This window comes from Equus asinus, chromosome 14 (assembly GCF_041296235.1).
Source record: "Equus asinus isolate D_3611 breed Donkey chromosome 14, EquAss-T2T_v2, whole genome shotgun sequence".
Lineage (NCBI taxonomy): Eukaryota > Metazoa > Chordata > Mammalia > Perissodactyla > Equidae > Equus > Equus asinus.
In genome coordinates this window covers 42,531,903-42,540,183 of record NC_091803.1, presented here as the reverse complement: position 1 = coordinate 42,540,183, position 8,281 = coordinate 42,531,903, and the positions used below count along the sequence as shown (strand labels likewise).

Below are 8,281 nucleotides of genomic sequence, written 5' to 3'. Positions count from 1 at the left end.
AGGTGCGGTGGGAGCCCTCCCAGCCAGAGCCGCTCTTCTGGAAGGAGCTTCCATCCTGGGCCCCAGCCAGCCCTTGGAAAGCATCCTCAGCTTTCGCTGGAAGACACCTGCAGCCCCGAGCAGCCCCACAGGGAAGCCATGGGGCTGTGGAAAATGCAAGCGTGGCTAATGTGAGAAGGGCTGTCTCCACCTGCTGACAGTTTTCACAAGTGTCCCAGTGACGCTATTTGAGAATCAGCTTGCAAAGCACCCTGGCTTTAAATATCCCTCTCACACCCCTCCTTAGCCAGAAATAACATGGCTCCTCTAAGTGCCCAGGACCAGGGCCTAACCCACAGTGGGCACTCAATACGTGGTTGAATGAATGAATGAACAGATGAAGGAAGAGGACTCCACACGCTTTCTTTCCCGGATGGCCTTAGACCAGGGCTTGGCAGCCTTTTTCTAAAAAGGGCCAGATGGTAAATATTTTTGGCTTTGGGCTATATGGTCTCTGTCACATCCACTCAGCTCTGCCACTGTAGCACAAAGATAGCCATAGATGTTGCAAAAGTGAGTGGCTATGGCTGTGTTCCAATACAACTTTATTTATGCACAACGAAATTTGAATGTCATGTAATTTTCATGTGATACAAATATTCTTCTACTTCTGATTTTTCTCTACCATTTAAAATGTAAACTCATTTTACATCATAGCTTGCAGGTCATACAAAACAGATGGTGGGCTGCATTTGGCCTAGACTTTTTGCCTTTTTGTTTTTCATTTTAAATATTTTTTTCTTAGTACAGGAGCAATATATATTTGTTATAGAATAATTAGAAATTAGTGACATGCAAATAAAGTAAAATTAGAATCATCTATAATTTCAACATACAAAGATAACTACCTCTACTAATTGACATTTATTTTTTCAGCTTATCTGTCTGTCTATATTGGTGCTGTCCAATGTGATAGCTACTAGCCACAGATGACTATTTAACTTACAACTAAAATCAGATAAAATTTAAAATTTCAGTTTCTCAGTCAGCTAGTGACATATCAAATGTTCAATACCTACGTATGACTAGTGGCTACCACATTGCACAGCACAGATACAGAACATTTCCACCATTGCAAAAAGTTCTCTTGGACGGCATCGATCTATCTATATCTATTTATGTAGATTTAACAAAAATAGGACAATACCAAATAAACTTCTTTGGTGAATATCTTTGCTCACTTAATATTTTGAGACGACATTTCCATACTATTCGATATTCAACAGCTTTGTTTTGTTGGAGGCATTCTATTTCATGCAACAGATGTCCCTTTGGAGTCTGTGTTGTTGTACATTTCAGTTGTTCCCAGTCTTTTACTGCAGTAAACACAAGGACAGCAGAGCACTTTATCACTACACTTTTGCACCATTCATTGCCTGAAGATAAATTCATAGAGGTTCAATTGCTAGGTCAAAGGGTAAGCTCACTTTTAAGTTTTCTTTTTTTTTTTTTTGAGGAAGATGAGCCCTGAGCTAACATCTGCTGCCAATTCTCCTCTTTTTGCTGAGGAAGACTGGCCCTGAGCTTACATCCGTGCCCATGCTTCCTCTACTTTATATGTGGGACGCCTACTACAGCATGGCTTGCCAAGCAGTGCCATGTTCGCACCCGGGATCCGAACCCTGGGCCGCCAAAGCAGAACATGTGCACTTAACCGCTGCGCCACTGGGCCAGGCCCTTTAAGAGTTTTTTAAAAATAAGAATACCCAGTTTCTCTCCAGAAAGGCTTTATCATTCATACTCCCATCAGCAGTTCATGAAATTGTCCACTTCCTTGAAACCTCCACAAATAATAGTCATTATATTAATAAAAACAGGGGCCATTTTGGTATCTGAAATTTTTCCATCTCTTTAACTTGTCTTTCTTAGACAAACTTTGTTTCCTCCCGTGATTATGGACCATTTTATTTCTTTGAGCAGGTTTTGGGCAGTAAAGGGGATTATCTGCACGGCTTAGGTTTTAAGGAAAAATTGTTAGATTTATAAACCAGGCCTCATAAAGTTCTTCAAGCAAGGTGGTAGGATTAGCATACCAAAGAAACTGGCAACGCTCTCAGTCTCAGCAGAACTGTGGGCCAATTAGATTTTCTGTCTGTTCCTTTGAATTGTTCTTATTTATTGTTTCTTTTTGGTCCCATTTGTCTGGCAGTTTTTTGTTTATCTATTTGTTTTATATTTATCTTAGTTCCTTAATTCCTAGGCCTACAGTTCTCCTTGCCTAATCAGAGATAGGGCAGTCTGGACTCGTTTAAGGCAGGGAGGAGGGACCTCAGGGCTCTGCAAGATGCCAGCAGTCCCTGGAAATAGCTGATCAGGCAGAGTGGGGAAAACCAAGCTGTATTCTTTCTGGGCCTTTTACGGTCTGGAATCTCCATTCATCCATTCATTATGAGCACTTGGCGATGTCACAGTGTTCTGATGGGCAGTTTCTTGTATCTTTGATTTTAGCACTGAATGAGTGGGTCCTCTTTCCAAATACCTTTAGAAAGCTACCGGGTAATCAGTCATTTACACTTAAATGTTAACTAGTTTTCATCCAGCATTTTAATTTTTTTTTTGAGGAAGATTAGCCCTGAGCTAACATCTGCTGCCAATCCTCCTCTTTTTGCTGAGGAAGGCTGGCCCTGAGCTAACATCTGTGCCCATCTTCCTCTACTGTATATGTGGGACGCCTACCACAGCATGGCTTGCCAAGCGGTGCCATTTCCGCACCCGGGATCTGAACCGCGAACCCCCAGCCGCCAAAGTGGAACGTGCGCAGTTAGCTGCTGGGCCACCGGGCCGGCCCCCCCAGCATTTTAATTTTTATAAAAGCACCTTTCTCACATCTACAATCTCATTTACTCCCATAAAGGAGTTACCACCACTATTATCTCCTCTTACTATTGAGGAGATTGAGGACCAGAGAGGTATAGCGACCTACCCTAGATCATGCAGAAGGAACCCCGGACTCCTAGTCCAGTGCTCTTTGCATTGCCCCCACGATGCACAAGCCATTTGTCCGGAGCTGGTGGGCCAGGAGGTGTTAAGTGAATGGGAGCTCCCAGGACTGAGCGAGAGGGCCCTGACCGCCCGCACTGGGGGGCCGGGGGGACAGGGCATGATGCTCATTCCCCCTCCTTTTCATAGGAAACTTGTCTGACTCTGACCCAAGGGTTCCAGAGCCCAGGATCGGGGGCGCGGGGTGCAGGTCGGGCAGCTACGCTCGTCTGCAGCCGCGAGGGCCCAGAAAAGGGGCAAGGAGTCATTGAGGTCTAGGTTAAATCAATCTATAGAGCCGCCTCCTTTTCGAGAAGGGCTCCTCACCCGCCTTCCTACAGCCTCCCCTCCGGCTCCTTGGAGGTCCTCCGCCGCCTCCTCCGCAGCCCCAGCCCTCGCGGTCCCTCCTCCGGGCCCCCGGCTCCTTCGCCCCCGGAGGCCGGACTCTGCCCCCGCCCCGCCTTCCCTCCCCGCCGGAGGCGGTGGCCCGTGGCGGGCGCGCCCATTGGCTGCCGCGCGAGCGAGGGCCGAGGCCGGCGGCGCTGATTGGCCGGCGCCGCTCGGCGGAGCCAGGCAGCCCCGCGAGTCGCTGGGGGAAGCGGGGCAGAGCCGCGCGCGGCCGGAGCGCAGGGCGCGGAGCCCGCGAGTCGAAGCCCGGAGATCGGAGTCCGCGCATCGGAGCCGAGGCCTGGAGGTAAGGGCGGGCGCCCGGTCGCGCGGGGCGGGCCCTTCCGCAGGAGCCGAGATGGAGTCCCTCGGCCCTGCCCCCAGGGAGCAAAGCCTGGGCATCTTCTCCCAGAAACGGGGCCCTCATCCTCTCGAGACGCGGGTCCCCTCCCCCGAAAAGAAAGGGTCTCCAACCCCCAGGGAGCGAAATAGCTTCCTTCTCCCTTCAGAAGTGGGCCCTTCCTCCTGGCCCCCGACTCGAGAAATGGGATTCCTCTCCCTAATTTACCCCTTGGAATGGAATGTGCCCCCCCCAAGTGGGGTCCAGCCTTCCCAGGTATCTAGGGCCCCCTCTTTGGAGACCCATGCCCCTTCTCCTGACCTAAGAAACTAAGTTTGGCTTTCTTCTCCCCACCCTCCCTTCGGAATGATGGGGGTCTTCTCAGCTGGCGGATAATGGTGCACTCCCTCCATGGAAAATGGAGGCCCCCAGATGTTCTGGGAAATAAGCCCCTCCTTAAGATGAGGAAATCCCAGGGCAGAGACTCTGCAAGTCACCCTCAAACCGAATTCGGACGTCCCTGCATCTCCCACCTCAGAAACTGGACTCCGGGATTTGCCTTTAGAGATGATGGTTCCCCGCAAGACCCCCTCTGTACCTGTAAGAGAGCCGTGGCTGCCTCAGACACCCCCACACTAAAGGCATTTGGGGGGCTTCCTCTCTTCCTCCAGTAAAGGTGTAAGAGGAGGGGCTTTCAGACTCAGAAACAGGGCAAGGGGCTTTCCACCCATCCCCACCGAATCTCCCACCTCCCTCCACCCCTCTCTAGCCTTTCACGCCCATCCCACTAACACCTGACACGACCCCTCCCCCCTCCCCCCACCCCATCCTTCCCCATCTGTGCTCACACCTCCCTGCTCCACCTAATTCCTTCTCTCCTTCCCTCACCACCCTGGCCCCAGATAAGACCAGAGGAAGAGGTTTAGTAAGAAAGGTTTAGTAAGACTGAAACCCTTAAAGCTGGGACCCTGAGCCTAGAGACCCTTCTAGGAGTCTCCAAACTGGAATAGCAGAGATGGCCTGTGAGGCAGCAGGACTAGCGGGGACCCCCCACACACACACACACACACAAAGGGCTGTGTTCCAAATATTGTCCCCTGAGACAGTCCGCCCCCTCTCCTGGAGAAGGGGGTGTCAGTGCAGGGAGAAGGGCCCCAATTTGCTTCCTGGGGCCGCTCCTCCACCCCCCAGCTCCTGAGGGCATTGCCCCGTGGAATTCCCTGGGCGCTTGGCCAAGGGAGATGGGTGCTGCAGGAACCATCCATTGGCCTGGAGACAGTGTTGGCCTTGCTGCTGTGATGAAGCTGGACTGAGGGACAGGGTGTCGGTGACCTGGGTGGGGGTGGGGGCGGGCTGGAAGCAGATCTTCTCTGGTGGGCCAGGTTAGGGGGCAGGGAAGAGAAAGATAAGGAGCTTTGCCTGGCTCTTTGGAGCTGTGCCTGTGACATGGTAGATGGAGAAACTCGCGTCCTGGGTGACCACTGAGGTCAGCCCTGGGCAGAGATAAATGGCCCCGTCTGGAGCCCTAAGACCTCAAAGGGCTTCTAGATCAAAGATCCTGCGCCTTCATTTGACAATTGAGCCAACAGAGGCCCAAAAAGGGGAAGAGACTCGTTCAAGGTCACCCAGCCGGGGGGTGGCAAAGCTGGTCACAGCCTCTCCAGGGCCTGTGGGGTGCTGGGGTCTAGACACTGCCTCCAGTCCTCACGTTTACAACCAGGATGCTGGGTGCTGCTGTCCCCACTTGTCATAGGAGGTGCAGAGGGCTCTGAATGTCACGCAGCCAGGAAGGGGCAGAGCTGGAACCTTGTAGAATCCATTCCTGAGGGTCTGCGCTTCACCACCCACCCGTGTGATCTTTTTATTGAGCCCACTGCGAAGTCTAGGCTTGCCAAAATCCATATCGACGCAGGATAGCATATAAGGTTGGTTGCGATATGCCGGAGCCGAGACGGCTGCAGGAACCTCAGCTGCATAGCTGGGTTCGCCCCAGGAACTTTGGACGGGGCCCGAGGGACCCCCATGCCCTGCTCCCCCCTTCTCTCTCAGTCCCAGCCTGCTCCCTTCAGCCCCAAGTTTCCTGCAGGATCTCCCGTCCCTGCTCGGAACCTGCATCTTTTCCTGAGACACTGGACGGGACAAGAGCTGAAACGCTGGCAGCAGGCTCTCCACGCTGGGCTGCCCAGCTGGGCTGCAGTGACAGGCCCCCACACATCCGAGGGTCTTGAGGTGGGGGCTGCCCCTGCCTCCAGCTAAGAGGTTGGCTGCAGAGCTCCAATTTAGAGCAGGGAGCCAAGTCCGAGGTGAAAGTGCAGAGCGTGAGGGAGAACTGAAGTGCACAGGGGTTGGGAGATTGGTCTCTGGACACAGGTTATCTGAGTCTAGAGCCCAGGTCTGCTACTCAGTGTGATCTTGGGGAAATTAATACGCTCACTGTGACTGGGTTCCCTCCACGTCCCTGTCAAGCTAAAATGAGTTAATCTTCTTCAGGTGCGTAGCACACTGCAAATGGGTGGAAGCAATGATTATGATTATGATTACATTGCACGGTCATAAAACCTCTAAAACTGGGTCAGGGGGATGTGCTTTTGGTTAAAACATTAACCTGCCCTGTAGATCAGCTGCCAGGGGCCAAGGCAGTGGACAGTCGGCCGGCGCTTCGGGACAAGGATGATGTGTTCCCAGAGACACAGTGCGGTGTGCGGGACGGACCACAGACCCTCAAGTCAGGTGGAGCCCAGAGTCGACTCCTTGCTACTGCTGCCTGGGGAACCTTGGGCAAGTCATTCACCTCTCTGAGCCTCAGTTTCCCCATCTTTGAATGTGGTTTGTTGGGGGGTAGCCATCAGATAAGAGCTGGGTCTAGAGCGGGCTTTCTTGTCCTTGGCAGTGTTGACATTTGGGGCCTGATAATCGTCCATCGTAGGGGGCCGTCCTGTGCATTGTAGGATGTTCAGCCTCGTTCCTGCCCTCTACCCATTAGCTGCCATTGCAACCCCCTCTAGTTATGACAAGTAAAACTGTCTGCAAGCATTGCCAGATGTCCCCTAGGGGGACAAAATCATCCCCCCCATTAAGAACCGCTGGTGTAATGTATGCCCCGCACGTAGTTGATGCTTCATCTAAGACAGCACCTTCTCCTCACTCAGGCTCCTCGTTCTGCTTTCTGCACGATGCAGCGGGGGGGTGGTGTCCAGCCGCTCAGCCTCCCAAGACTAACAAGAGTTTTAATACCTCCCATTTAAACAGGACTTTACCGCCTCCAGAGCATGTATGTTACTCTGGGTTTCCCATTTTACAGATGAGCAGACTAAGGAATACAGAGGTTAAATGGCTTGTCTAAGGGCATTACCCGCTTCCCTGCTAGAGGTGAAAGAAACATTTATGCCAGAAACAGTTTCAGAAATAACCTAGTTCTGGAACCTTCTTCAGAAGATCACTTGGCAGTCTCTTTCAGAATTTAAACTGCATGCCCTTTGGCCCTGTAATCCCGCTTCTAGGAATCCCCTATAGAAATGCTCACAGGAGCACACTGATGAGGAACGCAGGAATGTTCCCTGCAGGGCTCCGTACACCAACGTGGGGAGAGGTCACAGGACGGTGCATTCCCGGGGGAAATGAGCGGTCTTTTTAGAAGAATGAGGGAGAGCTACATTCCTGACCTGGAACAGCCCCCCAAACATGTTATTTAGTGAAAATGATAAAGTCACAGGATTATATATACTATAATCCCATTTGGGGGAGGGGAAGATACATGTAAATACATATGAAAATGGATAGTTATGGAAGCGAGGAACATGAAAGGGACCTATATATATACGAATATATTCACGAGGGAGGAAGAAGAAAAGGAATCCTCTAGCCAGCTTCCCAGGCGTTAAAAATGAGCAAAGTGCAGCCCACAGAGGCGGAGAGACTTGCTCAGGGTCCCTCAGTCAGGAAGCCCAGCATTAGGTCCCCAGCCGGAGTTCCGAACCCCAGGCCGGGGCTCCTTCAGCTGCCCAGCCCCCAGGAGGAAGGCTGCCTTTGCCCCTAGTGGCAGCTGTTGGGCATGGACTGAGGGCAGGACATGCCCTCTCTCCAGGGAAGTGATGACGCTGGAAGGCCAAAATGCATGCCTTTGCCCTTCCTGAGGGTTCTGGGGCTGGGAGACAGGAATCTGAGGCCTCATCCCCACAGGCTGAGCCTCTGCCCTGGCCCTGGGGAATTCCTTCCCCAGCATCCCAGCGGGTCTTGGGGTCGGACTGACTGGAGCTGAACTGGGCTTCTGCCAGCATGATGGCCTCAGGCTGCAGCCACTTTGCTTCTCAGTGTCTCCTTTCTCCTCTTTAAAAAGGGAATAATAGTTAAAAAAAAAAAAAAAAAAACAAAGAACAAAGTAGGAGGAGGGTCAGTGGTGGAACTTATCTCACTGGGTTCTTGTGAGGATTAACGCAAGTTGTGGTCCAGCACCTGGTACACAGCGAGCCCTGGCTCTCCCCGCCTCTCTCTGCTGGCCTGCCGCCTGGCCAGAAGGCAGGGGAAAGAGCCTGGCTC

General features: G+C 52.1%; 1 protein-coding gene across 2 annotated transcripts in view; it reads left to right on the top strand.

Moving 5' to 3' along the window:
• The first annotated feature begins 3,572 nt into the window (after nt 1-3,572).
• The window catches only part of ABAT (4-aminobutyrate aminotransferase), an 88,986-nt gene continuing 84,277 nt past the window's right edge, over nt 3,573-8,281 (top strand). Inside the window, exon 1 of one of the 2 annotated variants that reach the window (XM_014849953.3) lies at nt 3,573-3,712. The gene's annotated coding sequence lies outside the window, so the exon portion shown is untranslated. Of the gene's footprint in view, nt 3,713-6,392; nt 6,476-8,281 lie in introns of those variants that run through there. The other variant, XM_070484948.1, reaches the window with a different exon arrangement.